This window comes from Podarcis liolepis (genome assembly GCF_965112155.1).
Source record: "Podarcis liolepis genome assembly, chromosome: 6".
Taxonomy (NCBI): domain Eukaryota; kingdom Metazoa; phylum Chordata; class Lepidosauria; order Squamata; family Lacertidae; genus Podarcis; species Podarcis liolepis.
In genome coordinates, this window is record NC_139559.1 from 10,262,368 (window position 1) to 10,289,661 (window position 27,294).

Below are 27,294 nucleotides of genomic sequence, written 5' to 3' on the forward strand. Positions count from 1 at the left end.
TTGTGAATTCTGGTGTTTTATTCATTACGTTAATTGGTCCCTTACAATATTATAAGCATGCAGACAAACACATGCATGCATTAAAACCAGCATTAAAAATAAATTTTAAAAGTCTAAAAGACAATTGTGCTTCTAAAAAAAACTGGACCAAAGCATCCCACCTATGCAAAAAAGACCACAGATAATTAAAAGCCAAAGGCCTGGTGCCTACAGGTATATAAAGATGACACCAGGCAAACCTTCCCGGAGAGAGCATTCCACAAGTAGGGAGCCAGCACTAAAAAGGCCCAGTCTCATTTTGCCACCCTCTGGATCTTCCATGAATGTGGCGCACAAAGAAGGGACTCAGATGATGATCACTAGGCCTGGGTCTGCTCAAATGGGGAGAGGCAGTCCTTGAGGTATTGGGGTCCTTAGCTGCATAAGGCTTTATAGGTCAAAACCAGAATTTTGAATTGAGCCCAGAAACTAATTGTTGAGCAGTGCCATTCCAATATGAGGAACACGCAGACTGGAATGTAATTAACCTTCAGATTTTGCACATCTCTGAATTTTGCAATGCAGTACTCAGCCCAGAATTCTTTTCTTTTAAGTACCAAAATGCATATTTTTGGATAAAATGTATTTATAAATGAGTATCTGGTGACAAAATGGATTCCAGAAAATAGATTTAAATGCAAATCTTCAAATGTTTATTTTTTAAAGGAAAAATTCTGATAACTACGGAAACAGGGTGGAAAGGACTTCTCAATGAACATACTCAAAACTGACACACGCCAGGAACAGACAGGTCCATCCATCTATCCCCAGCTCCTAGACGCTTTTGGTCTTAGGGTCATAGTGGAAGTGAACTGCTCAGCCCTAATACCTTTGGATCAGCAGTCTGCCACCACGACAACCTCTAAGCCACTGAAATGCTAAAGCATTAAAATATATAGGCAAGATTGAACTTTAAACATATTACACACAAGATTTAAAAGAGGCGGAGGAATGAAGAGGCTTTTAATCATGTCAGCATAAGTTGAACAACACACAGCTTTATCTCCCTGTTATTTGTTTTCACTGTATTCATAAGAGACTAGTATCATAGCGCTGAGCACATTTACCACTTATCACTTTCAAAGAGCTGTGCAAACAGTAGTCCATCTTCACTCCATTCTTTGTGCAGGATGTGACGCTGTACATGACTGGCCTCACTTTTGGCCAGAGGAGAGGGAACCGAATGAGGCAATGTACCAACGAAGAGCTTTAAAGCCCTTTGTGGCTTAGGGCCCTCGTATTTACGGGACCGCCTCTCCTGGTATGCCCCACAGAGGACCTTAAGGTCCATGAATAATCATAGTTTAGAGGTCCCAGGCCCTAAGGAAGTCAGATTATCCTCCACCAGAGCCAGGGCCTTCTCAGTGATGGCTCCGACCTGGTGGAATGCTCTGTCCCATGAGACCAGGGCCCTGCAGGATTTAATTTCCTTCTGCAGGGCCTGTAAGACAGAGCTATTCCACCTGGCTTTCATTTTGAACTTAGCCTGATATTTTATTCCCCTTCATCCCCTTTTTATGAAGATTACCCGCTCTGGGATCCCACAGCTAATTCTCCCCTGGTCTCCTCGTTGGCCCAAATAGGACTAATTTAGCCAGCTAGCCCTGGTGATCATCTAATGTTTATTGGATGGATTTCCCCCCCTAAATTGATGTTTGAATCCTGAATTTATTGTTATTCACGTTTTATATTGTATTTTATGCTGTTTTTTGTTGCATCAATTGTTTTGAATTTACTGTTAGCCACCCTGATCGTGGTTTTTTGAACCGGGAAGGGTGGGGTATAAATAAAAAATTATTATTATTTAGTATTATTATCTTGGGATCAAAACTATCTCATCGACAGAGGTAGTGTGCCTCTGAATATCAGGTGCTAGGAATCGCAGGTAGGAGAGTGCTGTTGGGCTCAGGTTCTGCTTGCACCAGAATTGCCCAAATCCTGAACAGAAATGCTCTCAACGGAGGGTGGGGGATGGGAGCCAGGCTTCAGCTAAGTTGGCTGAAGGCAGGCTTGGACCACCCTGAGCAATCCAGGGTTGTCCAGGACAGGGCACTGGGTTGAAAGGAGAGACAGGTGTTGGGTGGGACACTGGAAGGACCATCAGAAGGGGAGGAAGGTAAGGAAGGATGGGAAGCTCAGGTGAGAAGGGGAAGCTGCAATGCAGAGGCCTGCTTTATATAAACCTTCCCTGCAGCAAGTTCCAGGTTCAATCTCTGGCATTTCCAGGTGGGGCTGTGACTCCCTTGTGTACAATACGATAATCTTTATTGTCATTGTCCCATACAGAACAACGAAATTGAAAAAAACTACACCAGACATTCAAAAACCAACAAGCCTGCTATCCCAGCCCGGTTAATCCCCTAGAAACTCTGATACCCCATAATTAAAGACAATATACTCCCATAGAGACTACCTTAAAAAAGGTAAAGGGACCCCTGACCATTAGGTCCAGTCGTGGCCAACTCTGGGGTTGTGGCGCTCATCTCACTTTACTGGCCGAGGGAGCCGGCGTACAGCTTCTGGGTAATGTGGCCAGCATGACTAAGCCGCTTCTGGCGAACCAGAGCAGTGCACGGAAACGCCGTTTACCTTCCCGCCGGAGCGGTACCTATTTATCTACTTGCACTTTGATGTGCTTTCAAACTGCTAGGTTGGCAGGAGCTGGGACCGAGCAATGGGAGCTCACCCCATCGCGGAGATTTGAACCGCCGACCTTCTGATCAGTAAGCCCTAGGCTCTGTGGTTTAACCCACAGCGCCACCCGCGTCCCCTAGAGACTACCTTACACTGCGTTTAAAACCAAAATTGCATTTGGATAGAAACTGTTTCTCAGGCGGCTAGTCCTAGTCTTTATAACCCTGTACCTTCTTCCAGAAGGTAGAAGCTGAAAGAGATCATTTCCGGGGTGCACACTACCCTGCACTATCTCTGCAGCTTTCTTATGGCACCTGGAAGCATAGATTTGATCCAAGGTGGGAAGAGTGCACCCAATTATTCTCTCCGCAGTCTTTACAACCCTGGACAGCATTGTTTTTCCCCTGACCGTGCAGCTCCCAAACCACACACACAGACCATGTTAATACATTCTCAACAGTACAATGGTGTAAAACCCAGCCATTGCAGACAATAGTGACCAATTATTTGAGGCATATTCCTATGCATCAAAGAGCAGAAAGGTGATGCTCCTAGGTTATTGTGGTTGCTGCTTGTAGTAGTCCTATTACCAGGAGAATTAAACTTACAGGGATGTGTCTTATGTACACGATTCATGTACAGAGATCTTTTCCCCCGGTCACAGGACTGGAGGAAGATAGATGGCGAGATTGGAACTCAGAATAGTTGCGATCCTAAGGATGTTTCAGATGGGGTTGGGAGCACCATCGCTACTGACATTTGGCTTGTGATCTGGTCCACCCTCTTCCCCACCCCCTCAAAAATTGCTGGAATGCCACCCACACCTTGGCGTTGTGCTCCAAAGGTGGCAAAATCAGGAGGCAGGTTTTATTTTTCAGCACCTGAAGTATGATATAAATATGCTGGTCATTATCGCTCAGGGAATCCTTTGCTCTCTTTGTGAATCTGCGTAAGCACAAGATAGTTTGAAGTTCTGGATATTTCTCTTGGCTTTTGAGGACTGGGGTGGGGGGAATACTCTATTGACCACCTTTGCTTTTGAACAATAACCCATCGGGGCTCATGGGTTATCAATGAAAGGGAATTTAGCCTGACAAAAGGTTTTAACAGTCTAATCTCCCATTGTGTGTTCATTATGCACTTGCTACCACACTGCCGGGCTCTTGCTTAAAAGATTATTACTCCATCATACTATAAAATAAGAAACAAAGGGCAACTTACAAATAAAAAAGGGTTTTTTGGGGGGGAGAGAGTGTGTATTTCAATCCGGATGATCTTTCCAAGCCCCATTCGCCTTTTGTGTGAGGGCATTTATCTTTTTGCCAATGACCTTCAACAATAAGGCGAAGCTCCGTAGTTTGGATGCTGGAGATGTCGGCTTTTGTTGGTGGGAGAACAAAAATCAAATGAGGACATAAATTACTTCAGTGACGAAGGGATGGTGGGGTGGGTGGATTGGGGGGGGAGGCGGGGGGGGGACCTTATTCCCGAGACAGAGAGTTAGAGGTAAAGCATGCAGTCTGTTTGCATGGTGCGAGACACACATTCCCCCCCTTATTTTGGAACAGGGGTTGCCAAAGCAGTGCCCGTGTGTGCAGTGTTGCCCTGGATTAAGTGCAATGTCTTCCCCTGGTGTTATTGAAGCCTCTGGGTGCCTCCCCTACACATAAACACACAAGATATAAACATACATTCACTGCACCCTTGGTCCTGAGGTAGCTGGGGTGGTTAGCTTCATCTCCCTTGAAAAGTTCATAGAGCTGAAGAGGTTTAACAGTCAATCCTTCTTCACAGGGAATTCTGGGAACTGTAGCTCTGCAGACCCTCCCAACATTTCTCCAATGAAAACAGGGATGTCAATAATAATAATAATACCCCAACTGGGACGTGGGTGGCGCTGTGGGTTAAACCACAGAGCCTAGGACTTGCCAATCAGAAGGTCGGCGGTTCGAATCCCCGCGACGGGGTGAGCTCCCGTTGCTCGGTCCCTGCTCCTGCCAACCTTGCAGTTCGAAAGCATGTCAAAGTGCAAGTAGATAAATAGGTACCGCTCCAGCGGGAAGGTAAACAGCATTTTTTTTCGTGCGCTGCTCTGGTTTGCAAGGCTTAGTCATGCTGGCCACATGACCTGGAAGCTGTACGTTGGCTCCCTCAGCCAATAAAGTGAGATGAGCACCGCAACCCCAGAGTTAGTCATGACTGGATGATCAGGGGTCCTTTACCTTTTACTACTCCACCCATCTGACTGGATTGCCCCAGCCACTCTGGGTGGCTTCTAACGTATATATAAACGTATATATAAAAACATAATAAAAAATTATTTAAAAACTTCCCTATACAAGGCTGCCTTCAGATGGCTCGGGGGCCAGAAAACTACATACCCTCCAACATTTCTCTGATGAAAATAGGGACGTCCTAAGGGAAAGCGGGACATTCTGGGATCAAGTCAGAAACCGGGATGGCTTCTGTAAATCCAGGACTGTCCCAGGAAAATAGGGACACTTGGAGAATGGAACAGAGGTCTCCTAACAACCATAACAAAATATAGCTCCCAGAATTCTTTGGGGGAAGCCATAGCTGTTTAAGTGGGTGGTGTTTTCAATACTTGGTGTGAATGTGGCCCAAGGCCTCCATGATTGCCGACTTTAAAACAGGAATTTTGGCCTGGCATTCCTTTTGAGCAGCAGTCCCCCTAACATTGTCTTCAAATAACTCTGCTTCAGTATCAAAACTGACAGAAACCACTGTTGTTGTTGTTTAGTCGTTTAGTCGTGTCCGACTCTTCGTGACCCCCTGGACCAGAGCACGCCAGGCACTTCTGTCCTCCACTGCCTCCCGCAGTTTGGTCAAACTCATGCTGGTAGCTTCAAGAACACTGCCCAACCATCTTGTCCTCTGTCGTCCCCTTCTTGTGCCCTCAGTCTTTCCCAACATCAGGGTCTTTTCCAGGGAGTCTTCTCTTCTCATGAGGTGGCTAAAGTATTGGAGCCTCAGCTTCACGATCTGTCCTTCCAATGAACACTCAGGGCTGATTTCCTTCAGAATGGATGCGTTTGATCTTCTTGCAGTCCATGGGACTCTCAAGAGTCTCCTCCAGCACCATCATTCAAAAGCATCAATTCTTCGGCGATCAGCCTTCTTTATGGTCCAGCTCTCACTTCCATACATCACTACTGGGAAAACCATGGCTTTTACTATACGGACCTTTGTTGGCAAGGTGATGTCTCTGCTTTTTAAGATGTTGTCTAGGTTTGCCATCGCCTTTCTCCCAAGGAGCAGGCGTCTTTTAATTTCGTGACTGCTGTCACCATCTGCACTGATCATGGAGCCCAAGAAAGTAAAATCTCTCACTGCCTCCATTTCTTCCCCTTCTATTTGCCAGGAGGTGATGGGCCCAGTGGCCATGATCTTCGTTTTTTTGATGTTGAGCTTCAGACCATATTTTGCGCTCTCCTCTTTCACCCTCATTAAAAGGTTCTTTAATTCCTCTTCACTTTCTGCCATCAAGGTTGTGTCATCTGCATATCTGAGGTTGTTGAAACCACTAGCTCCACTTAAAGATGATTGCACCCTCGATGTCTCCATATAGTTAAAAATACTTCCATGGCAGCAAGTTTCTTTGAGCCTTTGCTCTGGCCATGAGCTTCATTCATATGAAAATCGTTAAGTTATTGTGTCACATGCCCAGATTTTTTTGCTGCAAATGTTGAGTTCTCCAGTTCTCTGATAGGGAACTTGTCGCTGTCCAGATGTGTGTTTGTTTAAAGCAAATTAGTTCCCACTTAATATATGGCCATATCCATACCATGCATTTAAAGCACTCGTATACAACTTTAACCATCGTGGCTTCTCCCAAAGGACCCTGGGACTGTTGTTCATTTAAGGTGCCTAACAATTCTCAGCACCCCTAACAAACTGATTGGTAAGGTGGCGTAAGACTGTATGATGTGAATGTTGGCTTAAAAAATAGCTCTTAGCAGCTTGAAGGCAATTTGAAAACAAAAGGAGGAATTCAGCCTCAGGGCCGTTTTTAGCATATGCACCATTGGGGTGCAAAGATCTGCCCAGCACCACCAAATTTAGTTAATTTTGCATGCACTGCGCCGTTGAGAATGACAAGCGCCGTTGTTGAGTCTGACAAACGGCGCTGTTGTGAATGACAAGCGCTGCCACTGGCGCGGCGCATCTTTGGTAAATGAGCGCACAAAGTGGAAAGTCCTTTAGTGAAGCAGTAGGTATACATTTTGGTAATACCTAGGTATATATGTATTTTGTTTTTCTAGCTTGATCAAAATTATTTATTATTTCATAACAGGTAGATAGTTAAGAGCTTAGGCAGCTTTAGCGGCGGGCACCTGGCACTCCCCAGAATTCAGTGCCAGGATGCCCCACACCCCTTACACCCCTGGCTAAAGACAGCCATGTTCAGCCTCATGCTAAATTTGACCATTCCATCAGCGCAAGCATTTCTGGCTTGTCTGATTGAGTGACCTCTCCTCCCTGCAATGCGCTGTTCTAGGGGTTCTCCTGACTCCCCTACTGGGAAGCTTCCTTAGGTCAAGTGAGACCACTGGTTCATCTAGCTCAGTATTGTCTACACTGGCTGGCAGCAGTTTTCCAGGGTATCAGGCAAGGGCAGTGAGAGATTTTACTTTCTTGGGCTCCATGATCACTGCAGATGGTGACAGCAGCCATGAAATTAAAAGACACCTGCTTCTTGGGAGAAAATCAATGACAAACCTAGACAGCATCTTAAAAAGCAGAGACATCACCTTGCCAACAAAGGTCCGTATAGTTAAAGCTATGGTTTTCCCAGTAGTGATGTATGGAAGTGAGAGCTGGACCATAAAGAAGGCTGATCGCCGAAGAATTGATGCTTTTGAATGATGGTGCTGGAGGAGACTCTTGAGAGTCCCATGGACTGCAAGAAGATCAAACCTATCCATTCTGAAGGAAATCAGCCCTGAGTGCTCACTGGAAGGACAGATCCTGAAGCTGAGGCTCCAATACTTTGGCCACCTCATGAGAAGAGAAGACTCCCTGGAAAAGACCCTTATGGGAAAGATTGAGGGCACAAGGAGAAGGGGACGGCAGAGGACAAGATAGTTGGACAGTGTTCTCAAAGCTACCAGCATGAGTCTGACCAAACTGCGGGAGGCAGTGGAAGACAGGAGTGCCTGGCGTGCTCTGGTCCAGGGGGTCACGAAGAGTCGAACACGACTAAATGACTAAACAACAACAACAGCAGGCAAGGGGCAGGGGCAGGCTTTGGTCCTTCACATTTCAGAGGTGCCCTTTGTGAGGCCAAAATTCAGTGCCTGTCACCTCTTTCCTTCTGTTCTGCATGGGTACTGCATCATAGTTGTGACACCCTGCAGTGCCCCCCTTGGCTTGGCACCTGGTGTTGGGGAACCAGCCATGCTGACCTAAATCCACCTCTGCAAGGTGCTCTCCTTGCCCTGCCTAGAGTTGCCAGAGATTCAGCCAGGGAGCTTCTGCCAGTAAAGCATGGACATTTGTTACTGAGTGTATAGCTCAGTTGCTAGAGCAGGCTTCCTCAACCTCGGCTCTCCAGATATTTTTGGCCTACAACTCCCATGATCCCTAGCTAGCAGGACCAGTGGTCAGGGATGATGGGAATTGTAGTCTGGAGGGCCAAGGTTGAGGAAGCCTGTGCTAGAGCATGAGATTCTTAATCTCAGGGCTGTGGGCTTGAGCCCCACATTGGGCAAAAGATCCCTGCATTGCATGGGGTTGGAATAGATGGCCTTCATGGTCCCTTCCAACTCTATAATCCTATGGTTCTGTTATCCTCCTCTTCATGGCCTGGTATTTGAACCCAAGTTGTCTCCATCCAGAATGGCTCTTCTCCTGATTTTGTCACATTCCCTTAAGATGTCCCATAATCTCAGGAGCACCAGGAAGAGTCTCCAGCTTCCTTTGTCCTTGCAGATCTCGACTCTGCAGATCCTGGACAAATCACTGCAGATCCTAGAGTGAGCTGTTTTGCTGAAGCATTCTGAAATGAGGTGTTCTCCTCCAAGTACCTCGCTAATAAGACACAATTAGCAATTAAGACAAAGACATTATTAGCCGTCGCATGGGACAGGAGAAATATTCGTTGTGAACCTCGCTCGTGACAGCAAACGAGAGGGGCCAAGAGGGCTAAGAAAATATCACCGCAACAATGTCAAGGAGGTTATCAAGGGCAAAGAGATAATGGTGGTGAAAGGAAGCCAACAATATCATCCATGAAAGATGGTAATGAGGATAAGCACAAGCCAACAATCTAAGGCCTGCCTAGAGCTTCCAGTTGAATGTAATTCATCATTTGATATGGACAAGATTTCGCTTTAAAGAACTATGGGCTGAAGCCTTTGATGATAGAAAGCAAAACAACAAAACAAAATCCTACCCAGCAGGAGGAATTTTTCAGGAAGTTTTTGGATCTTTTTTGTTGTTAATGACTTAATGAAACATTGTACGAAGTTCTTAGTGACATAATCAAGAGAAGGACGGGCGATCATTCCACTCTAATTTCACACAAAGGCTGGAATTTGCCATCGGAATCGCAGTACTAAATGAAGCCTTTTTCAATTTTGCCCATGGCAAAAATGTTTGAATAACCTCTAATGCAGTCGCAAAACTTCAGGCAATGAGAACTCATTACTGCCACACCAGACCAGGCTCCCATTTGCTTAGTATGGGGGAACTGGCAATGAGATAGTCAATGTTGCTTGAAGAACGCACCAGACGCCCTGGCCCATCTCTTACGTTTGCATCTGAGGAGCCAAAATATGAAGGATCCCCTTATAACATATCAGCTGATCAGGGTCGTCGCCTCACTGTAAGTTCCCAGTTCATCTTTGGAACTGCAACCTTACCTGCCCAACAGTTTGGGGGTAAGTTGGTGTGGTTCAGAGATAACATCATTTGGTGTAAACCGAGACTCAGGCTGGGCCTAAATAGGATTACAGGACAGAGGCTCCACATACTGACACCATACTGGCTGTTTTCCTAATTGTCATGGTGTATTTATTTATTTCACCAAATTTGCATACCACTTAAGTTTAAATAGAACTTCTGAGTTTACAACTACCTACAATGGCTGGCCACAGCGCTCCAAGATTTCAGACAGGTGTTGCCCTCCCCAGCAAAACATTCCAGCTTGTCAACATCCTTCCTAAATCGTGGTGCCCAGAACTGGACACAGTATTCCTGGTGTGGTCTTACCAAGGCAGAATAGAGTGGTACTATTGCTTCCCTTGATCTGGACACTGTAGTTCTGTTGATGCAGCCTAGAATAGCATTTCTGTTATGCTGCGACATCACACTGTTGACTCATGTTAAGCTTGTGGTCTATTAAGACCCCTAGATCCTTTTCACATGTACTGCTAGGAAGCCAGGTGTCCCCCATCTTATATTTGTGCTATCAGGGTAGCATCAAAGCAAGCCAATTAGCTTACATCAATGCAAGTGAATATAAGTATATAGGAGTTCATTGTTACAACTACCACCAATTAATTATGGGGTTATCTTGACTACCAAGATGGTGTTTGCAGAACTCCTGGAACAGTTCACCTTTGGTTCAACACAAGGGACCTTTGGTGTGATCCAGCACTCTGATGCCCCAAGTTATCTGTGGCAGAGGCAGCTCAAGAGTTTGCAATGAAATCCGTGCTGTCTGACCTGCTGGGGGTCCACATCCCCCTTTTTCGGTTTGGAGACTTTCTGTGAAATATCCATGGCAGGATTTGCTGGGAAGGGTTTGTTTCAGATTTATGGTGCGGCCTGCAGGGAGAAAAAGTGCTACTTAATGAGGCTGAATCACATACAGCAGTGCAACAGTGAGCAATGAGCACCTCCGCTGGAAGCCAAATCGGGGACTCGGGCAAATGTTAACATTTATACAACAAATCACCAGGTGTTCAGAAGCATTCATTTTTCACTAGGAGACACCAGCGAAAATAAATGCCACGCTGCTTATTTTCTCATTGTTTGGTATTATTTCAGGGGAACTTCGTGTTCTGGGTTTACTTTGAGAAATGGCTAAGGAGGATCAGATTTCTCAACGAGACAATCTCTAATGCACATCCTAAAGCAGCTAGCATTTTCCTGGTTTCCCAGAGCAGGTCAGAACTTAACTCTAGTCAGTCCTAAAGGAGTGCCTTGCAGGGTTAATAGGAAGGCAGTAACATATTGTAAGGAAACTAGTACCTCTGGCTTGGATAGTGTGTTTTTTTAAAACGGAACATTTAACTGAAGTGTTAAAGAAGTGTTTTCCTTACCAAAACAGGAGGTGGAATTCATTTATTAAAGTACCCCATTTGAAAACAAGTCACTGGAAGAATACTCACCAGCCGAACATTCACGTCAATATATTAGCATCTAAAACATCTATATTGAGTTTTTCATCAGTTTATTTGAATCTGATTAATCAGGAAGCAGGTGGTTGATAACATAAAATAAATTCTACAATGGGGTACAGAAATCAGTCAGTTTCCGTTTCTCTTGCTCATTTTCCAAGTCTTAGGTTCAGTTTATTCTCCCCCAAAACCCTCCAGTATTTTAGTGTACATGCCTCCCAATATACACATTTTTGCAAGCAGTTTCCCCTAATATTATGCATTTTTGTATGTTATTTGCACGGATATATCAATTTTATGCACACTTTCTCCTAATATATGCTTTACTCTTTTTTCTCTTTTGGTTGGAGAACTGCATCTCAAATGTTGAACGAGTGTGCATTTTGAAGGACAGCTGTGTTTTGCATTCCGCATTTTCCGGAAGTGGAAATTCGATTCACATTAAATTGTGAACCGAAGCAAATATCTTTCCCATTGCTAGTGATCGCCCTATGGGTTTATTATTATTATTTAATAGGAGGGGGAAGCCTGATTAAGATATTTTCCAGTGCCTATCTCTCCTTCCAAGTCACAACTGTTTCCCCTATTCCTATATATTTGAGATATCCTTTTACTTGATTGCTCAAGCTGAATGTGTGGTCCAGCTCCATTAAAAAGCATTGCATTAGAGTTGACATCAGGATATACGACAGTGATAGCTCTGTGATTCCTCATTCACACATGCAAATCACCACTCAGTGCTCCAATCTTTAAGTCATGAACTTTCGAACCAGACAGTGGACTGGGGATCTAATCTTCTGAGTATTTTCTTGGGTATTATTCTAAAGCTCTCCATTTACAATCTAGGGTTAACCTATTGTACAACTATTTAATTGCTTTGTGTATGGTTTTTTTGGGAGAAAGAACACTTATTGTTATTTTGCACTCCAAGGCCAGATATACTCTAAATGAAGCTGCAGAATTCCTGCAGATTGCCCTGTATTTTCAAAGGAGGCAGAAGCTCCATGCAAGGAAATAGATGCATGATTGACATTCCTACCCCCCATGATAATGAATTAAAGAGGTTGGACACTTCAGATGGTGATAGCAGTATGTAAGTTCTGCAGGAAATTGCGTGACCATGCTGGGTAGTTTCACGAGCTGCTGCAAACTTTCTTGAAAAATTGTTTTGCTTGCTGATTTTGTCCTGTGCAATTTAGCAAGCATTTTATTTCTCCCCCTCCCCATATGTTCTGAAGGATGTGTGTGGTTTTAATGACCCTTTTTAAAGATTAAATTGTGTTGTCTGAACTCACTCCCCTTCCTATAAAAATTAGCATCTGTAAGACGCAGCCCCTGCAGTACAGCCAAGGGCTAATATAAAACGAAAGCTATCCAAGAAAAGACTCTTCCAAAGAATGATCAATACAGGGATATTTCTGCTTGTGGCCTATTAAACAAGTTCTGAAAGGAGAATGTCCGACTCTTGTTTTTTTAAAAAAAGAAATGGCAAATCCTAATGACTGAAGGATTCAGAAGGGAGTCAGAAAGCCCCCAATGAAAGCTTTACTTAAGTTGTGCTTGACTCTTATCTCTGCCATGAACCCACCTTCTCTCACTCTGCTCACCTGCATTATGGGGACAATGATATATATTCTACATTTTTCTTACAGTGGATGCTCGGGTTGCAAACGTGATCCGTGCGGGATGCGCATTTGCAACCCGCCGCGTTCGCAACCCGCAGCTGCACGTCTGTGCACGCGCGAGTTGCGATTTGGCGCGTCTGTGCATGGACAAAGCACAATTTAGTACTTCTGCGCATGCACGACCACCAAAACCCGGAAGTAACCCGTTCCGGTACTTCCGGGTTTCAGCAGTCCATAACCTGAAAAAACGCAACCTGAAGCGTCTCTAACCCGAGGTATAACTTTATTTCGTTTTACCTCTCTGTGCTGAAAGTGAAGCACGGTTAAAACCAATGCAATGACCATCAGGAAACAGCAATCAGTAAAACGAAGTTGCAAAAAAACAAAACAAAAAAACACCCCACCATGGCTTGACATGCAAATGTACAGGTTCTTGGAATGGAGGTTATGGCAATTGCTCTCCTCTTTTGGTCTTGCTGCTGCTGTGCTACCCAGAGATAACCCATGGTTTGGGTTAGAATTATGTCTAAACCTGTGGTGTAGCATGGCCCCGGGAGCAAAATTATAAGAGGGCACAATCAGGCACGCCCACGACAGGCTCCTTCATCAAGGCTGGAGCCACAGGGAGAAAAGCCACGGTGGGCTGGGCCTTCGGAACGGTGGCAGTGCCAACTTGTTGTTGCCAGCTATGAGATCCCTGTGCATGCCCTGGGCTGGCTGAGAGGGAGGGAGGGGGAGTGTGCCATCACCAGCGCCCAAAGAAGGAGGGAGAAAGAGGAAGGTGAGAAAGCACTGCCAGAACCACGTGCGTTGCTCAAAGTGCATCACTATAAGAAAAGGAGGGTGAGGCAACACAGCAGTGATCCTGGCTTCGTGTTTCTCTGCCTTATCTCTGCTCCCAGGTTAGAGCTCCTTTGCAAGGAGAGCCTCCTTTGATGAGATGCTGGCTGGCGAAGGGACTGACCACTTCCCTGTCCACCGGGGGCACAAGACTTGCCCTGTCCTGGACACTGGCAACCCATGCTACACCCTGGCAAACCACCAGCTGTAACCAGGTTTGTTGGGGAGGGATAAACAACAAGCTTGGGTTTGGACAGAATGAGAGCCAGTGTGGTGTAGTGGTTAAGAGCGGTAGACTCCTAATCTGGTGAACCGGCTTCGCTTCCCCGCTCCTCCACATGCAGCTGCTGGGTGAACTTGGGCTAGTCACACTTCTCTGAAGTCTCTCAGCCCCACTCACCTCACAGAGTGTTTGTTGTGGGGGAGGAAGGGAAAGGAGAATGCTAGCCGCTTTGAGACTCCTTAAAGGGAGTGAAAGGCGGGATATAAAATCCAAACTCCTCCTCCTCCTCCTCCTCTTCTTCTTCTTCTTCTTCTTCTTCTTCTTCTTCTAAGCCAAGCCATAGGTTGGTTCTGGATACTGTTGTGACTCTCCCGCACATTTGCTTGTTCTCACTAAATAATAATAATAATAATAATAATAATAATAATAATAATAATAATAGTAATTCATTTATACCCCGCCCATCTGGCTGGGTTTCCCCAGCCACTCTGAGCAGCTTCCAATAGAAGATTCAAATACAATAATCTATTAAACATTAAAAGCTTCCCTAAACAGGGCTGCCTTCAGATGTCTTCTAAAAGTTTAGGGCTTTAAAGGTCAGCACCAACACTGAATTGTGCTCAGGAGCCAGTGTAGGTCTTTCAAGACCGGTGTTATGTGGTCTCGGCGGCCGCTCCCAGTCACCAGTCTAGCTGCCGCATTCTGGATTAATTGTAGTTTCCGGGTCACCTTCAAAGGTAGCCCCACACAGAGCGCATTGCAGTAGTCCAAGCAAGAGATAACTAGAGCATGCACCACTCTGGCAAGACAGTCCACAGACAGGTAGGGTCTCAGCCTGCGTACCAGATGGAGCTGATAAACACCTGCCCTGGACACAGAATTGACCTGCGCCTCCATGGACAGCTGTGAGTCCAAAATGACCCCCAGGCTGTGTACCTGGTCCTTCAGGGGCACAGTTACTCCATTCAGGACCAGGGAGTCCTTCATACCTGCCTGCTTCCTGTCCCCCAAAACAGTACTTCTGTCTTGTCAGGATTCAACTTCAATCCATTAGCCACCATCCATCCTCCAACCGCCTCCAGGCACTCACACAGGACCTTCACCGCCTTCACTGCTTCTGATTTGAAAGAGAGGTAGAGCTGGGTATCATCCGCTTGCCATCACGTGCCAACTGGGCCATACAATCCTAGGCAGCTCACCCTAGCCGAGGACCATAAGGTTCCTAGTTCACATTCCTACAGCCTCTAACAGAGAGTTGGAACAAGACAGTGCATCCAATGTCTGATGCATCTCAGAGCATCCCCAACCTGCATAAACTCCCATTTAGCTTTTCCTTATTTTGCTGTATGACTTAGCGGTGCACAAAAATCACATGCAATTAAAATCAGTCCACTGGAAACGCTTGTCTATTCCTTGGCCTTTTTATTTATTTAATTTCTTTCATCTCTCTCTCTCTCTCTCTCTCTCTCTCTCTCTCCCCCCCCCCCCCAGAGTAGGAATTAAGGCGATGGACTTGGCCTCAGCTCTTTCATTTGAACTCCGCTGCTTGAGCTGCATTTTCCTATTACCTCTGCAACTCTGCCTTCGTTGCCTTATTGTAAAAAAGTAATTTATGATTGCCAGTCTTCAAGTCTCTAATTATTTCTGGCTGTGTATCGTGATTATTAAATCCAGAGTTTCTTTCTAACCGCCAGCTCTCCCCTCCTGTTTCAGTGCATGCAAAGTCTCACAGCTATTGGGGAATGAGTCCTCCTGGTACGCTGGAATGTCCCCATCCCTATTGCCTCTCGCTCTCTCTGCTTGGAAGTCACAGCAGCCAATGAGTAATGGTGTTTTCCCATTTAGTTGCCGTCAGGGAACTGCTATCGGCTCAGAGGCGAGAGATAGAGGGGCAGGTGTGTTTCAGCAAGCCTCCGAAAATCTTGCGAAGCAGTTCCTCTTCCGGCGAGGAGGGAAGCCCCACCTCCAGTGGAGAAGAGGTACAAGGACCAGAGGAAGCTAGTAAGAGCCTTAACACCATGCCTGAGCAAGCTGGAGAAGAGGGAGGCACGCCCTTGCCGTCACCCATCATGTGCAGTAGTTTGAGGTTCAGGGAGGGGCGGAAAAGGCTGGGGGTGACAGAACTTTTATGTGGGGGGAGGTACAAAAACAGACCACTCCCGGATTCTGCTAGCAAGTGAGCCAGACATGAGCTTGTGACGCCCTTCACTGTAAATAGTTTGCACCAAAATAAAGCCTATAAAAGGCAGGTCGGAATCCTGCCTAGTTACTCTCGAGCAACCGCAACAGCATGTAACAGTTGCATTTGTTTATTACTCATGCAGGCTATACTGGGCTGTTCTTAACGTTGCTTATACTTGAGATAGAAAATCTAATAACCGGGGATTAAATAAAGGCTGTTCCAACTGCCCCATCCTGCAAAAAATATCAGTTTGACCTAACCCTGTTTTTTTATTGTCATCGTACATCCCAGTACGTTTCCGAGCACAATTCAAAGTGTTGGTGCTGACCTTTAAAGCCCTAAACGGCCTCGGTCCAGTATACCTGAAGGCACGTCTACACGTCCATTGTTCTGCCCGGACACTGAGGTCCAGCTCCGAGGGCCTTCTGGTGGTTCCCTTGCTGTGAGAAGCCACGTTACAGGGAACCAGGCAGAGGGCCTTCTCAGTAGTGGCGCCCGCCCTGTGGAACGCCCTCCCATCAGATGTCAAAGAGATTAACAACTACCTGACATTTAAAAGGTAAAGGTAAAGGGACCCCTGAAAATTAGGTCCAGTCATGGCCAACTCTGGGCTTGCAGCACTCATCTCGCTTTATTGGCCGAGGGAGCCAGCGTACAGCTTCTGGGTCATGTGGCCAGCATGACTAAGCCGCTTCTGGTGAACCAGAACAGCGCACGGAAACGCGGTTTACCTTTCCCGCTGGAGAGGTACCTATTTATCTACTTGCACTTTGACGTGCTTTTGAACTGCTAGGGTGGCAGGAGCAGGGACAGAACAACAGGTGCTCACCCTATCACGGGGATTCGAACTGCCGACCTTCTGATCGGCAAGTCCTAGGCTCTGTGGTTTAACGCATAGCGCCACCCGCATCCCTTACCTGACATTTAGAAGACATTTGAATGCAGCCCTGTTCAGGGAAGTTTTTAATATGTGGCATTTTAATGTATTTTTAATCTTTGTTGGAAGCCGCCCAGAGTGGCTGGAGAGGCCCGGCCAGATGGGCGGGGTACAAATAATCTATTATTATTATTATTATTATTATTATTATTATTATTATTATTTAGTAAGGACTGTCTTGCAGGATCAGTCCAAGATCCATCTAGTTCATCATGCTGCTATCAACACCAACCAAATACCTCTAGGTGTTCACAAACGCAACACCATGATGGGCTTCTCCTATCAGAATCATAGAGTTGGCAGTTACAGGTAGGTAGCCGTGTTGGTCTGCTGTAGTCAAAACAACATAAAAAAATTCCTTCCAGTAGCACCTTAGGCCGCCGGGACCACATAACACTGGTTCTGAGAGATCTGCATTGGCTCCCAGTACGTTTCCGAGCACGATTCAAAGTGTTGGTGCTGACCTTTAAAGCCCTAAACGGCCTCAGTCCTGTATACCTGAAGGAGCGTCTCCACCCCCATCGTTCAGCCCGGACACTGGCGGTTCCCTCATTATGAGAAGTGAGGCTACAGGGAACCAGACAGAGGGCCTTCTCGGTAGTGGCGCCCTCCCTGTGGAACGCCCTCCCATCAGATGTCAAAGAGATAAATAATTACCTGACATTCAGAAGACATCTTAAGGCAGCCCTGTTCAGGGAAGTTTTTAATATGTAACGCTGTACTGTTTTTAACACTGATTGGGAGCCGCCCAGAGTGGCTGGGGAAACTCAGCCAGATGGGCGGGGTATAAATAATAAATTATTATTATTATTATTATTATTATTATTATTATTATTATTATTATTATTATTGTTATTGTTATCATTATTATTATTAAGACCAACTAAGTTTGTTATTGGTATGAGCTTTCATGTGCATGCACACTTCTTCAGATACATACTCTTCAGATAGAGTTGGCAGCGTCATGTAGTACTTAGAGTTGGACCTGGGAGAGACTGGGGTTGAAATCCCCTCTTGGCCATGAAGCTCACTGGGTGACTTTGGGCCAAGCACTGCCTCTCGGCCTAACCTACTTCAGAGGGTTGTTGTGAGGATTCAGGGTGGAGGGGAAGAACCATGAGCTTCTTAGAGGAAAATGTGAGAAAGAAATGCGAAATAAAGACATCTAGCTTGGAAGTGATCTAGTCCAGCTTCCTTCTCAATTCAGGATCTGCAGTGCAGGACACAAGTACAGCATAGATTCCCCTCTCTTTCTTCAGGGAATGTGCTCTTGTGTCTGTGTACATGTGTGTTTATCAAAACCAAAATCTTCATAAAAATCCACAATTGGTCAACAACTTCAGATATTGCCCAACCGTGGATATTGGACTTGGGTTTTTTTCTTATGGACTAACATGACTACCTTTGCCTGTTACTTTCCCCACTGTGGCTGCTATAGCAAATAGATTAACTAGCTATTTTTGCTCTTGCTGCTCTCCTTTGACTGCATTCCCTTCTGATGACTTTTTTTTGCCTGTTGGTTTTTTAGATTTATTTTTCATCTTGAATGGTTATAACTTCTTGTTGTTGCTTTAATTAAAAATAATAATATATTTCCTTGCAAACCACTTGTGGATGAAGAGGAATTTTACATGCATTATAGCAAACAAATAATAAAGGAGAGGGAGAGAGGCAGCATGGGAGGTCCTCTAGCTATTTTGTATTTATGGTAAAGCTCAGGCAAAATTACTCATCATTTTCCACACAGTTTTGACAGCGCTGAAAAAGCGCCTCGCTTTCTCAATGACTTTTGGGCACTCCACAAGAAAATGCTCACTTACTCATTCAAGCTGACTTCATTTTCAGTTGCCTCCAGTGATGTCATCACACAGTCGCTTCTGATTGGCTATGGAGTGCGGCAATCCCATCTCATTCACTCTCTGATCCCTGAATGGGTGGAATTGAGCCTAGGAATAGCCCAAACTGAGAGAAAAAGCACAGAAGTCAAATGATGCAATGGCACTGAAATATACTTGGCGTTGAGTGTTGATTTCATGTTCTTTATTTCAGCTCATGGTAAACAGTGAGTGCTTTCCCCAAAAACCTCTGGCTATATATACAATATTTACATAATGGGTCCCGTGTGATTGGCTGATTCAACTCCCCTCCTGGAGCCTGATTGGACTGTTCCTGCAGGCCAATCAGGTTGCTGATTCACTTCCTCCTGGAGCCTGATTGGGCTGCTCCTGTGGGTCAGTCAGGTTGCTGATTCACTTCCTCCTGGAGCCTGATTGGCCAGCTCTTGCAGACCAATCAGGTTGCTGCCTTCTAGGATCCTTCCTGCCTTATTATTCTAGGATCCAAGCTCAGTACGTAACAGGCACTAATCAGAATTTGGGGGCAGGGAGGTCAGTATATGTGTACAGTTGGATTTTCCCCTGAAAAACAACTGCCGTACCAAAATTGCTAGGTTCAAGCTGAAGATTTGCAAGTGGAGAATAAAACCCAGCCCAGTAGTTAGATGCAGTTTTCTTGTGCAGTCAGTAAAAATCCCTGATTTTACACACACTCACCCCTCAGCAACCGTCATTTTCTGCCTGAACAGTAGACCTGGTTATTGTTTCTTTCCCTTATGTTTTCATTAATTAGAAGGAAGTGGAGAGGTAACGAACGACTCCCTGGATGCTTGAAGTGTTCATTTTTCACTGTCAGGTTATAAGAGGCAATGGGCACAGACCATCTATCCCATCAGACGTGCAAGTACTTATTGTCAGCACAGTCTGTAAAAATAGAAAGTGAGGTAGCTTTTCTGGATAGGGTTGAGGCTGTCTGTGGGTTGGGTTTAATCTGACTTATTAGAATGAAAGGTTTTGGCAGCAGCATTGTCTATCTGGGAGAATATTGGAGACCACCCCTCTTTCCACCTCCCACATCCGTCCATCAAGCTTCTGCAAATGTTAATGTACAGCCACGTAACTGTAAAACTGACCTCCCTTAAATCTTCTAAATGGCTGCGCATTTCTTCACTGGCAATATACTTCGTATTTTGCTCATATCTGTGCCCAAGAGTTACTGGTAAAAATATTAAAACTCTTTTTTTTTAAAAAAAAGAGAGAGAGAAAAGAGTCATATATCTTTTTGGTTTACAGGAAGTGCTGCAGAAGGGAGGGTGAAATCCTGGTAGAGGTATCTTTAGAGCGGAGCCATGAGCAGCAGAGATTTATCTATGGAGGGAAGACTCTTATCTGGTTTCTATTTTGGGCAAACCGTTCCTTAAACAAGAAACCATCATTTTGATCCTGAATTGCAATAAAGAAGTGATCTACCCCAGCCAACTAGCCTTCATCAGACAATTCAAAGCGGGCCTCTTGATCCCCCTCTGTGGAGCTGTTGTTCCTAGGTCCATACCTAAGTCTGGGTCCACATACAGCAGAATTAGCCGGAAATAGAATCATAGAATCATAGAATCATAGAGTTGGAAGAGACCACAAGGGCCATCGAGTCCAACCCCCTGCCAAGCAGGAAACACCATCAGAGCACTCCTGACATATGGTGGCACCAGGCTATCCCAGGGCCAGCTCTAGCTTTGAGCAGTCCTTTGGCAAAGCCTCATGTTTGTAGTTTTCTACTGGTTTTCCCAGTAGTGATGTATGGAAGTGAGAGCTGGACCATAAAGAAGGCTGATCGCCGAAGAATTGATGCTTTTGAATTATGGTTCTGGAGGAGACTCTTGAGAGTCCCATGGACTGCAAGAAGATCAAACCGATCCATTCGGAAGGAAATCAGCCCTGAGTGCTCACTGGAAGGACAGATCCCGAAGCTGAGGTTCTAATACTTTGGCCACCTCATGAGAAGAGAAGACTCCCTGGAAAAGACCCTGATGTTGGGAAAGATGGAGGGCACAAGGAGAAGGGGACGACAGAGGACGAGATGGTTGGGCAGTGTTCTTGAAGCTACCAGCATGAATTTGACCAAACTGCGGGAGGCAGTTGAAGACAGGAGGGCCTGGCGTGCTCTGGTCCATGGGGTCACGAAGAGTCAGACACGACTAAATGACTAAACAACAACATGTTTGTAGACCAGTGTTTTTCAACCACTGTTCCGCGGCACACTAGTGTGCCGCGAGATGTTGCCTGGTGTGCCGTGAGAAAAATTGAAAAATTCGAAAGATTAAAAAAAATAAAATGTCAAATTTTCGCCCACTAGGCAGGTGCCGGACTGTGTCCACCCTATTTTCCATCCGTCCTGGGTGGGGATCAGATCGGATGGGATCGGATGAGAGCGGACAGGCAGTCCGCTCTCATCCGATTCCCCATAGAGAGCAGCGGGGCTCTGACATCTCCCTCTCCGCACACAGTGGTGGTGTGCCTCATGATTTTTTTCATGAAACAAGTGTGCCTTTGCCCAAAAAAGTTGAAAAACACTGTTGTAGACACTATTCAAACATGGTACATCCTCCCTTTAGTACAAATAAGATCATCAGGTCTTGAAATCATCATGTTGCATCGTTGGGCAACTGCTAGGACCTCAACACTCTAGCAGGGCCTACCACTGATGGGTCCCTCCAGCAGTGGTTCTCAACCTGTGGGTCCCCAGATGTTGTTGGACTACAACTCCCATCTTCCCTGACCACTGGTCATGCTGGCTGGGAATGTTGGGAGTTGTCATCCAACAACATCTGGGAACCCACAGGTTGAGAAACACTGCTACAGAGGGTCCTTTCTGCAATGGTGAGCTGCTTTGTAGATGGGGATGGGCTTATCTGGCAGCGGCTTAGCAAGCAGCAGCAATATTGCGTGACAAGGCGGCGACAGCCCCAACCCCCAGGGATCATATGAAAGGAATAAAGACTCTGAAAACGTGTTATGGAATTAAAATTAGGCAACAACTTTATTAAACTTCTGAATGTAGGAAGGCCGTGTATCCCTCCCAGCCCCCCAGCCGGGGGAACTGGGGGCACATCAGGGTAAATGGGATATTGGGGTGCACTGCGAGACGAATGTGTACGCAGGCAGCCCATATCCCCACACGCAGGGTAGTTCACTGACAACTTTTCAGTGTATGGGCAGCGACACCCATTATATAACCCCTTTTAAGAGGGGACCCTGGAATCGCCACCACAGCGGAGTGAATCACCACTTCACACACACACCCCAATATAGGGAAGAAAAGATGAAAGGATTCCACCCAAGGCCATAAACCGCCAAAGTTGTGACAAATTGCTACGGAGAAGACAAAACCTGCCAATGCAGGAAAATTTCTACCTGGTCCTTCAACAGCAACCAGTCAAAGACCGTAGCAACTCCCGCTAAACAGGAAGGAAAAGTTAACCTGCAAACAAGGACACGTTAATCTAAGGGAGGGTAGGGTGGGTGAATCTCCTGAGCTACCTGCCTAGCTATTGTCAGCTCCACCCCCTATTTATAAATGGGGCTGGCCCCACCTCCCAGCAATGAAACGTGACTAGTGAGGCTGGGCGTGGTACCTCAGGTTACATATGCTTCAGGTTACATACACTTCAGGTTACAGACTCCGCTAACCCAGAAATAGTACCTTGGGTTAAGAACTTTGCTTCAGGATGAGAACAGAAATCATGCTCCAGCAGGGCAGCAGGAGGCCACATTAGCTAAAGTGGTGCTTCAGGTTAAGTACAGTTTCAGGTTAAGAACGGACCTCCGGAACAAATTAAGTACTTAACCCAAGGTACCACTCTAATAACACTGAGAGGCAGGCCAGCCCCTGTTTGCCATTAAGCTCCCTGGGAACTGTAGCACCGCGCACGATCCCGCAAAGGGCACCCACAATATAAACTGTGAGTGCTTATTCTGGTAAGTGGCAGGCAGCTAGAAGCTGCTATTTGAATTTCCCACAGTGCCCCTCTGTAGCACTATGCCATGCTAAAGGAAGCCCCCATAGGCATCAGTGGTGGGCCCTAGGAGAGTACTGAAAGTGGGGTCAAGTACAACCACCCCAATACCATCACGTGCACGAATGTTCATGAATGCACAATACAGTGGTATAATAATAATAATAATAATAATAATAATAATAATAATAATAATAATAATTTATACCCCACCCATCTGGCTGGGTTTCCCCTGCCACTCTGGGCGGCTTCCAAAAGAATATTAAAATACTGTGATACATCAAACATTAAAAGGTTCCCTAAACAGGGCTGCCTTCAGATGTCTTCTCTAAATCTGGTAGTTGTTGTTCTCTTTGACATCTGGTGGGAGGGCGTTCCACAGGGTGGGTGCCACTACCGAGAAGGCCCTCTGCCTGGTTCCCTGTAACTTGGCTTCTCGCAGTGAGGGAACCGCCAGAAGGCCCTCGGTGCTGTACCTCAGTCTCCGGGTAGAACGATGGAGGTGGAGACGCTCCTTCAGGTATACTGGACCGAGGCCGTTTAGGGCTTTAAAGGTCAGCACCAACACTTTGAATTGTGCTCGAAAACGTACTGGGAGCCAATGTAGGTCTTTCAAGACCGGTGTGGTACCTCTGGTTAAGAACTTAATTCGTTCTGGAGGTCCATTCTTAACCTGAAACTGTTCTTAACCTGAAGCACCACTTTAGCTAATGGGGCCTCCTGCTGCCCCCGCGCCGCCGGAGCACGATTTCTGTTCCCATCCTGAAGCAAAGTTCTTAACCCGACGTACTATTTCTGGGTTAGCAGAGTATGTAACCTGAAGCGTCTGTAACCTGAAGCGTCTGTAACCTGAGGTACCACTGTATCAGTATATCGCAATGCTTAGCTGGTGATGTTGAAAACCAGATATCGCCCAGCCCTAACAACAACAGCAGCAGCAACAACAACAACATTGATATGCACAAGAGAGAGGCGAGATGCATTATTATGTCTTTCTGTAATTTAATGAAGAATAAAAAATTTTAAACAAGTAACTAACATCTGCTGGCACCCAGTGACCCAGCTGATGTTAATGTCCTTACCGAAACCTTCCATTTAAACACTCACAAAGTAGGGAATGCCACTAAATGCACTTGGTTCTAATAGAGTGTCCAGAGCATTATGTGGTACTGCTTAGGGGAGAAAACCTTTACATATTTTAACACCCTTTTGAGGTCCTTTATGACCATATACACATAGGTGGGTTAAGAAAACCGAGCTCATAAAACAGACCTTTGCAGTGGCTCACAACGGTTTCGAGTATACAAAATAAGGCTCAAAGTCTGTTCAAACTATCCGGTTTACCCATATAGTAACATTTTTTTACTACTAAAATCTGTGCACGTTTCACATTCCAGATGTTGGCAAGGAAAAGCTGTTAGAAGTCCATGTTCTGCAGCGGTCTTGCCATTGCTTTGATAGCCTCTGTAACGTCTCGCATGGAAGTAGGCAAGAATCACAGTTCGTATGAAAGATTGTTCCATTCTTTCTCTCCCTCTCTCTCTCAAATAAATAAATAAAAACACAGGACTCTGCAGCTATTCAAGAAGAAAGGAAGGTTATCCGAATGGGGTGGGAATCCGTCTCTCTCCCGATAACAGGTAACCATAAAAGGGCCCACAAATGCATTGTGCTCGCGTGTTGAGGGGGGAAAAGCGTGCAGGATTTATTATAAAAGAAACGTGCCGTTCTCTTTATATGAGACCTGTGTTCCAACGCAAATAGCTATCAGGGATGCCTGTAAAACCTGCCTTCAGGGACTCAAAGGTCAATGCCCACAGAGTTAATTAATACTGCGAGTGCCTCTTATATTAGATGCCTTGACTGCAGTGGACTCGATGTGTCCAATGCAAGAGATGGGCGATATAAGCAGATACCTGAGAGCCAGTTTATGGCACCAGGAGAATCAAGTGGTAAGCTCCTTCATGGAATGTAGCACACCAGCAGAGACGCTGCTGGATGGGGGACCCAAAATCTCTCTTCCTTTTTTTTTTTTTATAAAATATTTATTAAAGTTTCAGAAAGAGGAATTACATAAGAACAAAAAATACAAAGATAAAAGACAAAAATAAAAATACAAGGAAAATACAGAATAAAAAAGTAAGTACACTTACAGAAAAAAGGGAAAAAATAAAAATAAAAAAATCAATCTTTCCATATCTTACATTCATATCCTTGTTTCCCTGACCTCCTCATACCTCCCTTTTTTGTGTTCCAATTCAATTAATTAATTCAGCAATTCCTTTCCCTCCTTATTATCCTGATCTTTAATCTTAATATATTGTAACATTAATTTTTTACCTATTTGGAAATCCAATTTTCCATATTCTTTTATATCATTACAGCTAGAAACCACTTAACTTCAATCAAACATCATTCTAACATCCATTAATTTTGCAATATTTCTGTAAATAATCTTTAAATTTCTTCCAATCTTCTTCCACCGACTCTTCTCCCTGGTCTCGGATTCTACCAGTCATTTCCGCCAATTCCATGTAGTCCATCACCAAAACCTCTCTTCCTATAGGAAGCCTGATCCCAGTCAGATTTATCCTTTCATATGCAGGTAGCTGCAATTGTAAAGGGGAGCTTACAAAAGCTTGGTGCCTCCAACCGTAACCTGATTTGGGTTTCTCCACCAGTACACAGACATTTAAGTGATGACAGCCAAGGACCTACCATGGTTTTGACTCTTAATCTGGGCCAAGGCCTTAGCCCATGGATGAGGAACCTCACACCTGGTGGTATAACAAGATCCTACAGCTGCCAGCGCCTCAATTGCCCCGAAATGGAAAACCTTACAGGGCTTGCGACTTTTGCCTTGGTGAGAGAATATATGGAGTTTAGCATTAGCTGAAAAAATAACTCACAAATTATGTGTTGGTGAAGGCTCAGAGGAACCTGAAGAATTCTGTGCTGTTTGGTGAGATTTTATCTTATATACAACAAATGCAGACACACAGGACTCCCTCTCCTCACTGTAATGTGAAATTTCGCTCTCCTTACCTGATTTAAGACTCTTCTGGATATACTGTGCTGCTTTTTTGTACTGCGTTGTATTTGTACTTCTGTTGTTTTTATTGTATTGATTTCTTTGGTTTACTTCAATAAAGACCAAAATAAATAAACAAACTTTTGCTTAGCCAATGAAAGAGTGTTATATTGAACACAGGCTTTTAGTGGGGTAGCAACACTGGGAGATTCTGAAAATGTACTTGAATAAGCTTTTTGCCTTGATTTTTCTCCGAATGTATGCAGAATTGAATATGCCGCTAATGACAGGTTGTTCCCTGACTATCCAAAACATATCACCATCTTCACAATATATTTATATGCTGCCTTTCCGCTGTTAAACCATTTTCAAAATGACTTACAATTTCAAAGAAAAATCACACAATTCACCGGCAGTTGCCAAATTTCAGCAGACCTAAGCCATACATGATGGGACGCGGGTGGCACTGTGGTTTAAACTGCAGAGCCTAGGGCTTGCCGATCGGAAGGTCAGCGGTTCGAATCCCCACAACGGGGTGAGCTCCTGTTGCTCGGTCCCAGCTCCTGCCAACCTAGCAGTTTGAAAGCACGTCATAGTGCAAGTAGATAAATAGATACCACTCCGGCGGGAAGGTAAACAGCATTTCCGTGCACTGCTCTGGTTCGCCAGAAGCGGCTTAGTCATGTTGGCCACATGACCCGGAAGTTGTCTGTGGACAAATGCCGGCTCCCTCGGCCAGTAAAACGAGATGAGCGTCACAACCCCAGAGTCGTCTGCGACTGGACTTACTGGTCAGGGGTCCCTTTACCTTGACCTTTTAAGCCATAAATGAGAACACCACACTGAAATTAGGTGATGCCCATGTAATTCATAATAGGACAGAACAATAAAAATACAGTGGTACCTCGGGTTAAGTACTTAATTCGTTCCAGAGGTCCGTTCTTAATATGAAACTGTTCTTAACCTGAAGCACCACTTTAGCTAATGGGGCCTCCCGCTGCCGCTGCGCCGCCGGAGCACGATTTCTGTTCTCATCCTGAAGCAAAGTTCTTAACCCGAGGTACTATTTCTGGGTTAGCGGAGTCTGTAACCTGAAGTGTATTTAACCTGAAGCATATGTAACCTGAGGTACCACTGTATAAAACCATAATGTCAATGAAACCCAACTCTGATAGTCTCTAGGCATCCTGAGCATCAGCTCTTGCAAGACTCACAGGTAAGAAGGTCTCTGGTCCCCACAGGAGCAGCTTTTGTGCAGGGCCAGCCCTACTGTTAGGCAGAGTTGAAGGAACTGCCACAGGTGGCAGATGCTCAAGGGCAGCCTTAGCTCAGTGGTAGGACACCCTGTCCAACGTTCAACCCTGACATCTCCAGGTAGTGTCAAGGTAAGCCTCTTGTGTGGAACCATGGAGAGTGACACTTAGAGTGGCAATGCGCTAGTGAGCTAGATGGATCACTAGTCTAATTCACGTAAAAGCAGCTTCCTGTGTCTCTATGCCATCCATTCGAATCTTGGTTGTTCATTATTTCGTGTTGGTGTTGTGAATTTTAAGCGCCTTTGGGCATTTATAA

At 45.3% G+C, this 27,294-nt stretch overlaps 1 long non-coding RNA gene across 1 annotated transcript in view; it reads right to left on the minus strand.

The window, feature by feature from the left end:
• Positions 1–16,205: 16,205 nt before the first annotated feature.
• The window catches only part of LOC310708971, a 103,011-nt gene continuing 91,922 nt past the window's right edge, over positions 16,206–27,294 (minus strand). The window contains exon 3 of the long non-coding RNA XR_014527273.1: positions 16,206–16,256. This is a non-coding gene — a long non-coding RNA (uncharacterized lncRNA). The remainder of the gene's footprint in view (positions 16,257–27,294) is intronic.